At 34.1% G+C, this 9,603-nt stretch overlaps 1 long non-coding RNA gene across 1 annotated transcript; it reads left to right on the top strand.

Annotated features, from left to right (window-relative positions):
- Nucleotides 1-6,791: 6,791 nt before the first annotated feature.
- LOC108754848 lies at nt 6,792-8,543 on the top strand. The gene is made up of 3 exons (XR_001939735.1): nt 6,792-6,923; nt 7,390-7,567; nt 8,356-8,543. It is a non-coding gene; the product is annotated as an uncharacterized LOC108754848 (long non-coding RNA).
- The last annotated feature ends 1,060 nt before the right edge of the window (nt 8,544-9,603 follow it).

Consider the following 9,603-nt stretch of genomic DNA (forward strand, 5'->3'; position numbering starts at 1 on the left):
TTCATGAGACCGTTTTTTTAAGCAGCGATCCGAAAAGTAGAGGTTTCCACCTGTAAAATGCTTTTCTAAACATCCCTATACGATAATTTTTAACAAAGTTATTGTATCTTGAAATTTGCCTATTTTTGCAGAGTGAACAGGTGTTGCGTTAATTTTGTTGTCCAGCGTATTTCAATTTTCATTACTCTTTTTGATGATTCACAACTAAATGAAGATTGAAAATATTCTATACATTTTTTAGATAAAGTGATAAATGCAAATTTTTTTAAGTTATGAAACAATTTGCACAAATATACTTAATAGTGTAATTAGCGAATCTATAAAGCTGGGATATCTATCCTGCACATTCCATGTGAGTAATGGAGGATAAAATGAGTTAATTTTTTGAGTGATTAGTTGCTAATAAGAGCTACGATATAAATTGTGATTGTTAGTAGTGATCGTCCAAATTTGATAGAATTCGTTCCCCATCGATAGGAATCGATCTATCAGAGAAATAATTTTGAGCAAAGCTAAAAGAACCGAAGGCGAATTATCAAACTCGCGAATAGAACGTCTTCTTTGATAATCCAAGAAGATCGATGAAGGTGGCGACGTCGTAAAAAGGGATTTATCGAAGCACGTCGTGACCGATAAAAACGATTGTAAGTAATGTCTCGAGGATGCGGTTAGCACGCCGCTGCCTAAGGTCTTTAATTAAAGGAACACTCGTGGCATAGTGTCGCCTTGAATTTTGCAATGCAGCTTTTCTAATTAGGAAAGCGTGTGTGTATGCGTGTGTGTGTGTGTGTGTGTGTGTGTGTGTGTGTGTAATACTTTTCTAATTAAAAAAGTTTTGCATGACAAAACAGGTCGTCGCTCTTCCGTAGACTTCTTCACGCATGTGTTTGCATCGGTGTGTAAATGTAAGCCGGGATAAGCACTTGAGAATTAACGACATCGACGAAAAGCAGAGGCGGAATCCTCGATTATATCCTCCGTAAGTAGATTATCTTACGCAATCAGATTTCTAAATTACATTGTTCGTTTGAGTTTGTCTTCATTTCTCGATTAGAAAGAATTGAAAATATCTTTCTTCACCTGTGTCTCGGCATTTCTCTTCAATTCAATATTTTAAAGGGATAGGTAGACATTAGATGTCATTATTTATTGAGTGTTCTAAGAATGTATCCTTTTAAGTGCTAAAAGAGCGAGAGGGAGAGCGAGAGAGAGAGAGAGAGAGAGAGGGGGGGGGGATATGTTTCAAGATACTTTGCTTTCTCTAAGTCAATAGTGACAACACTGACAACTTATAGGAATGCGCAGTCCATTTTTATTATGTCTATAAGTTCTTATTGCCACTCAGTTGTTTCTCTCGGTAAATCACGACCGATGGCAATAATACCGAGGTTGGATGTAAGTCCAGTAGGATTTCTTTTCAACGATACTCTAGAACAGACTAAGGGTTTCGACGATATTTATGGCAACATCGTCGAAAGCGATCCGAAAGGGGGTTCGGGAAAAAGAGAGAAACGAGTGGCATTTCGAAAGTTTCTCATTCTTGAAGCCAAAGTTTGCCTTTGAGAGTGCGATGAAGCGAGAGCGGGCGAGCGCGTCGAGGGAGTCTCCTCACCTGTCAAGTGCAACCTGTTATCGAGTTACTTAAAGCGGGCCCCCTCCCGGTAAACGTACCGTGATAAGCTCCGTGCAGTTACGTCAAAGTGAGGTATGGCGCTTGGGAAACGCGAAGTTTCGCGTACCTATACTTCGTCGGCGTTCTCAGGTGCGCGCCGATACACGAGCACGCAAGGGCCGGAGAAGAAATAACCTTCGGTTTACTTCAGACGCTGATTTCCCCATTCATCCGCCTTTCTATTACAACTCGATAGAAACTCCTCCAGGATTCTAATTAAATCCGCGTTGAAAGGATACCTTTGACGTGCCAGTCGCACGTAGCTACATTTACTAAATAATACTTAAAAGATATAATCCGCCATTGCTAATCGCGGTGAATTTATGTTAGATACACTTAAATATTTTCAATGCGTTAGATAAGTTTATATTATAATGTTAAATGATTTTGCAAAAATATCAAATATGTCTCTTCCTGTGACATTTTAAATACGCGTATCTCGCGTATTTAATGGTGTGATATCACAGTGCGTCATGTAATCGTGATAATTACGCAACGTCGTTTTTCCGGGGTGCAGGTACATTTCGATGGGAATGACAGCGTCTATCGGGCTGGAGCGGAGAGATAGACAGGTAGGGTTACCCGAACTGTCAGGTAAATGAAGCAGGGATACGCGAGAATGGCAGCGAGCCGCCGGCGGAGAATAGTTTGCAAAGTTAGGACGCAGTTGGATAGCTATGGCGTGACGACATTAATAACACCTTATTAGCCCTAGGCGCAGCCGCATTCCGTCTGAAGATAAATGAGATCGCGGTCGACTCGCCGCCAGGTACAGCTCGTACTGCTATCGAGAGCAAAACCATGAATTCCACTGTGACGCCCATGAGGATCAGATTTCTATGCCTTCCAAGCGCGCAGATTCTCGACGACTTTGTGACGCGTCGAATAACACGCGGAGAAGTGTATTATCGCTCGGGAAGTATAAAAATCAGTTTAAATCAATATTCACGGATAAATATCCATGATTGATTACGCTGTGATAAATTTGAAAATTATTTAATAAAGAATTAATGATTATTTCATAGCAAGTTTTGCATTTTAAATTTATTTTGCAGAGGACATTTTACTTCAATGTTTTTAATATTCGATCGATTGTTTATGCATTTTATATGGATATTGTCACGTATTGGACATTAGTGTTCGATTCGATTAATTCGGCCGATGTGAGATTATTAGGTATATTTTATAAATAGGATATGGCTTATCAAGGATTCCATCTAATTAATGACAACAAATTAGGTAAATAAATGGTGTAATTAACGTTACGAAATGGCTGTACTAGTAGTACATTACGCGTTATATCTGTACCTTAATTAGTTAGGTTGGTTTGCGCTGATCACACATCTACATATCCATCAGTGTAACTGTTTACATTTCATGTCTATAGACATTGATTGTTTGTAGAAACTGTGTTATGCGATAGTTTCTATAGCTCGCCAATTCAGAGACTGCGCAGCGCGTCAAAGAAACAATGAACTTTTATAATTAAACAGCATAGCTTCGTAATTAAAAACAGAACTTTCGTAATTAAATATGCGAATCGCACTGAATTGCTCTACAGCTGAACCGCTACAAAAGCTCGATTCGCACAGCTAAATCAGATTTCGTGAGCTGTTTTATCTCGATTTAACATTCCCGATTCTCCTAAGCTCTTCCCTACCGCATTCTAAAAGACCAGACGTAATTGTATAGTACATCTAAAAATTCCACGGCTACATCGAGCAGAAAATGGCTGGAATTCGTTACCGATTTTATTCTGTATCAAAATTTAAGTTCGATAGAGTATTTCGCTGTCGCGAAATGTGTTGTGTTGGTCGCGGCGAAATACTCTATCCGATACATCCAACTGGGAAAGGTACGCGCGAAATCGACGCGCCGAATAGCGTGACGCGCCGCGCCGGACGAACGGACAGGAATCAAATAACAGAACGCGGTTTGTTTGCAAGCCATCCCTGAACGGCCGGCAGAAACATACAAACCATTCCCCCGATACAGATACAAGCGATTCCCCCTTCGCGCTCGCTCACCATTCCCTACCATCGGCACCTATCTCTGTCTCCTCTCACCCTCTCATTCTCCGCCCTCGCAATCTGAAGGCTAGCAGGACGCGACAATCAGCACGAGCCACGATAGACACGCACCCCGCATACAGATATCGAAGGTTTTATTTGGGGCTTCTGGTTAGAAGACGCACGCAAACGACCGCGCGAACACCGGCTGGTCCTACTATCGGTTCCACTGGCACGCCTACAACTTCCGTAGAAATTCATTTTAAGGTTGCCGGGTGTGTCGCGGAACTAATCCGACTCTTGAGTGATTTTGCAAACTATGGAAGGGGCTAATTAAGGGTTTAGCTACGTGCGGGGTATGTTATTTGGACGGACTATTGCGTGGTCGAGGGGATTTCCGCTCTGGCTGCGGACTCTCGAAAACAAGTCGGTTACATGAAAGACGAAACTTGTACTTCCTGTCCTGTATGATTCACTTTATACAAATTTGAGATTTTGAAACACATTGACACGATATTTACTAAATGCTTATTACAATTTTATCAAATTCATTCCTAGTACACGCGATTAAGCATTCAAGTTCAGTGCATTTCTTTTTTTTTTTAAATATTACGAGTACCGAGTCATCAATTGATAATATTTACGTACAACTTTTTTTTAAATACATAATGATATGAATATTTTCTAAAGATGTTAAAGTATACGTGAGAATCATTTAATATAATTTTGGTAAAAGTGATGAAAATTATCTTAGGACACGAATAGCGACTCATCGTGTATACTAAGTTTTATTTAAATTAAACAATAACACTAATTGGAAAAGAACCTTACTTAAACATACTGTTAGATACTGACGCGATTTACGCAGGTATGATTAGAAACAAACGTGTAGTCGGTCATTACGTGCATCAAACGCAAAGAGCAACGTTTCCCTTTACCTCTGAGAGCTAACGAGAAAGACACTCGTCGAGGGGCGAGTAATGATAATTATAAAGCGACAATTTTAATGAGTCGACTCTTTGCTTAATTATATCTCGCATGATGAAAGCGAAGCAGATATGATAGGTAGATAATGAGATCGCTGCGTTTGATACTTCCGGTGGTTCCGAGTCATGTGGTTGTCGCAGCACCAAAGTCGGTATCTTACGCTTTAAAAAACCACTCGCGTGCTGTCATCGAGCCACGCAGCTTGAGGCAGTTACAGCATATCTACTGCTGCTGCATTAAAATATGCGTGCACTTTTCGAGATCCGATGGCAACTGCGATCATATTTGTCGTGACAATGATCATGTTTGCACAGCTTAAATCCTTAATCGGATTTAATAACATCTGTAGTTATAAAACTGACCAATCATCAGCTACTCCTCTGAAGAATGAAATGACTGTGATTGATTAGTTTCTAACTAAGGATGTTTCTAATCGGATATTAAATCCGATTAAGGGTGACTGTGTAAACGTAGTCAGTGGCTGTTGCGAGCTCGCATCGCCTGATTGCAAGCGACTTAATTAAGACTGGCGGAGCGTGTTTCAATTTGCACGTATGACGCTCGTTTCGCCATCGCGACGACGACAAACGCAGTTGTGCGAAAGGAGTTTTGTGGCGATGACGAGTGCTGTCGCTTCACGGCTGTTGCCTGGATGCGAAAAATATTAAATTCCCGTGAGTATCTCATTTTGATCTCCGCATCCTTCCTAGCTGGAGCTGAAGACAGATTGCGAACAAAATACATATATCACCTTTTCAGACACCGTGAATATGTGAATGTCGCTACATCTTTAAAGCCTCTATCTATAATTATTAAGTACATCTTACGAAAAGTGTAAAGGTGAAATAAATCACAATAAAGATTCATAGGTCGGAATTCATAGTCGATTCTTATATTTAAGACCAGCTTAAGTATTTAAGACCTACAGTCTTATGATGGTATATATAAACCAATCACAGAATTGTATTAGCATTTTAAGATATTGTTTAAAACAGACTTGGAATAAGAATCAGTAATGAATATCACAGATAATTCAATAGTCACATTTTGATGATTAGAAATCAATCAAGTTATATGTAATTGATTATAAAGAAAAGCAACAATTATTTCTTCACGTAAAATTAAAATATTATGTAATTTTTGTAAAATATTCCGTAATATCACATAAGCGAAGAGACTATTATTGGACTGTTATGCAAATGAAATAAAAAATAATAATTTACTTCTACACACCATACGGTTGGCTCTGCCACCGCTTGATGTTTTTCAATTATTTTTTTCTCTCAAAAACGTTCGATACACTCGTGTAATATAACACTCTCGAAAACACGGTTAATTATATAATTGTCATTAGAATAAGATAATTACAGAGCATTTTGCATGTCATTTATAATGTCACATGCAACGCGGATTTTATTATTGTACATTGTGACGGAATCCGATTTAAATAATCCGACCGCAAAAATAATGCAAAGAAAAAATACGAAGCTCTATGATTTTCGATATCTGCAATTCTCACAAAATTGAACGAAATGTGGAATAGCCAGGATTTTAATAAACCATGCTGAATCAATATTATGCGGTTGAAAAATATTAAAATAAGGATCTAATTACGATCGTACTTATTAATTAAACACCATTTCGATATCGTTAATACTGTGCGATATGGTATGATATGGTGATTATAAATAAAGTCAAAATATATTTCCAACGTGCAAATTTAATGAGATATACGTATTATTAATTAACAGTCAATGTATCATTTTCTAATGTTTAAATCACTTGATCTGCGGCAAACTTCCTGCTTCAATCTAAAAATGATAAGTAACGATTATATCACAAAAAAATTATTTAAAGAAATTTCATTGTAAGATAACCATTAAAGAAATTACAGTCTGTATAAATATCGCGATATAATAATAATTTATAATTCCCATCCGTTCGATTCTGTAAAAGAAATTCAATCAATTCGATTCTGTGAAACGAATAAATTGTGCAAACTATTTATTTCTTCAAATATTCAACGAATTTGCAATTATTAACCGTAAAAGGTAATTAATCGCGCACACTATATAATTAATTGTTAGTAAGTAATCGCGTTTGATATCTTCTAGATACTTGATAGGCATTTCGATGAGATACAGAAATGCGAAGAGATACAGAACAATATGCGTTAACTGTCAACTCGAAATTCGTTGCGTGAATCAGAACGGTGGTTTGACATACCAAAACAAATACCACAGAGCCGTATACAAGTCAGTATCATCAACATGAAATATTTTACAAAATGTGAAATAAATTTGTTAAATGTTCTTTTCTTTGTATTTTAAACCAGTTATCAATATACGATGTAATACCATTTTTTTCTCTTTATTCGTATATTTCACATTGTCAATTGTAAATTATATTTAAATCAAAAATTCAAAGTTCAATACAATGGATGTATTCAAATCAAAACGTTGTTAAAAAAATTATTTTATGAAAAAAAAAATATATATATTACTAAATATTATTAAAAACATATGGTTGTTATTATCCATAAATATAGTAAAAAAAATAATTAAATAATTCCTATTTTTCTGTCTTTCTAATTTCTATTAAATAAAATATCTGCTTTGCAATGAGCAGTCATCTTAATTCGTTTATGGAACTTTAATTATGCGAGTTAGCAATCGCTTACTCTAATAAGCGTGAAGTATTATTACGATGTATATCTTCAAGCACTTGTCGCGACCACGTTTCAAGAGGTAATGCACGACGATACACAACAGTTTGCGCTACACCTGCCAACTCAAGTTTTATTAAATGAATGAAAGTAGTAGTGGTACGATCTTGCTTATGCACAGCGCTAAGCACAACGGAGACACCGTAATAATAAATACTAAAGCGTCTGTAAAATGTTGGTAAATTATCATCTCAAAATAAGTATTTAATATTTTATAAAATTAAATCGTGTTAAATATACTCTTTAAATTTTTTGAAGTAAAATTTCATTCAAAAAGACTGAAAATTGAGCTAGTTTAAAAAAAAACATTTTCACTTTTTAAGAAAAATGAGATTTCATTCTTCTTAAATAGAATTTTACTCGTTTGGAGTAAAAATTAAAGAATAAAGTCTCATTTAAAAAAAAAATGATATTTTATTTTTTTGAAATAAATCTCACTTTAAAAGAAAATTTACTTCAAAATAGTGAAAATATGCCACTTTTTGTTTAATCAAAAATAAGAAGTATTAATGCACTTTTTTTTTAAATTAAAAGAATTTTCACCAAAAGATTTAGAGAGTACATAATACTTTTTGTGCTTCCATAAATGAATTGCTATTTCATATTATATTATATGTTACATTGTGTTTTGTGGATTAATTAGTGTTGTCTAAAATAACAAAATATTAAAATTCGATTGAAAAAACGTTTCGGAATAAAAATACTGTTACTTAATATAATATTAATAAAATATAAGATGTTAGATACTGTAATATAAAAGTTATAAAAATAGATCTGTTAAGGCTTTGTCAAACAGATTCAAAAATACAAACATCAATATTTATATGTATTCCATCAAAGAATCATATGTACTTTGTCTTTAAACATCTATAAACAGTTTTCGCAAATGATTCTTTATATCGTTATATCTGTACCTTTTGTGATTAGTTATTAATATTCCTTACAAAATGTTATAATGGCAGAACAAGAAGCAGAGGACATTCAAATCCCAGTTCGTCGTTGGATACGTGAACATTACACAAAATTAACAAGTAGTAATAAGGCAAGATGTAATCATTGTAATGCAAAATTTATTATATATTGTATAAGAATCCATCCTTAGCTGTTTTACATAAACACTTGATGAAGACACATTCACACAAATTAACAATAGAACAAAAAAAAGAAGATAAATTCCATTGGATGTGAGATTATTTTATATCAGATTTTAATGTATACTCCGTATAAATTAAAAAATTAATTAACGTACTGAAAAATATAAAATTATAGTAGTAAAATAATCAATGTTAATTAAAGAAAATGTAACGCAAACAAATATACTCAAATAAAACTGAAAAGATTTATTAAACAAACTAAAAAATGTATTAAACAGATTTTTGGTGCATGTCGTCAAATATGATTTGCACTTCTAAGCATTATAAATGTAGAACGAATAAAAATATTCAAAATTTACTATTATAACATACACACAAATTATAAATTTTAATCAAATATTCAATATATGTGTATTGATACTGCGCGCAATCAAAGAAATAGGGAACAGAAAATCAGAATTTTAATCTATCAGACACTGTGTAATCCAATAAAACATAATTTCCGAAAGATTAAAATTTCTATTTTCTGTTTCTCAATCCCTATCTCTTTAAATGCGCAATTTTTTTCAAAACTAATCAGTATTTATTTAAGTTTCGCGTAGTTTATATTGATTAATATTAACGTAGTTATTTTTAATGTATTTATTTTTTTGTAATTTTTATTTTTTTTTACATTACACTTATTATGTTAAAGAGCCAAATGGCTATTTTAAAGATTTTTTAGCTTTAAAATGGATTTTGTTTTTATTCAGTAAAATTTTTCTTTTTCGAAATGCGTTTTAATTTAAAAATAGGTATATTGTATTTTGTCTATTTCATGTTTCATTTTAAACTACGTTTATATTGATTAATATTAAACACTATAAAGTACCTATTAACTTAGTTATTACCAATAAATGTAACTTAAGTAAGTTACAGAGATATAAGTGGAAAAAAGAAAGTTAGTTACAATTTACTAAAAAATGACTCTTACTGTACTTCGTTACAGATAATGAGTTACCTCTCAACCTTAATAGAAAATTTCATATAATGTGTGTTTCTTAGGCCCAGTTGCATCAATGTTACTTTGACTTTAAGCAAGGCTTAAAATTCTCTGTGTGTCTGTCTCTCTTTTGC

Source organism: Trachymyrmex septentrionalis, unplaced genomic scaffold, assembly GCF_001594115.1.
Source record: "Trachymyrmex septentrionalis isolate Tsep2-gDNA-1 unplaced genomic scaffold, Tsep1.0 scaffold81, whole genome shotgun sequence".
NCBI classification, from domain to species: domain Eukaryota; kingdom Metazoa; phylum Arthropoda; class Insecta; order Hymenoptera; family Formicidae; genus Trachymyrmex; species Trachymyrmex septentrionalis.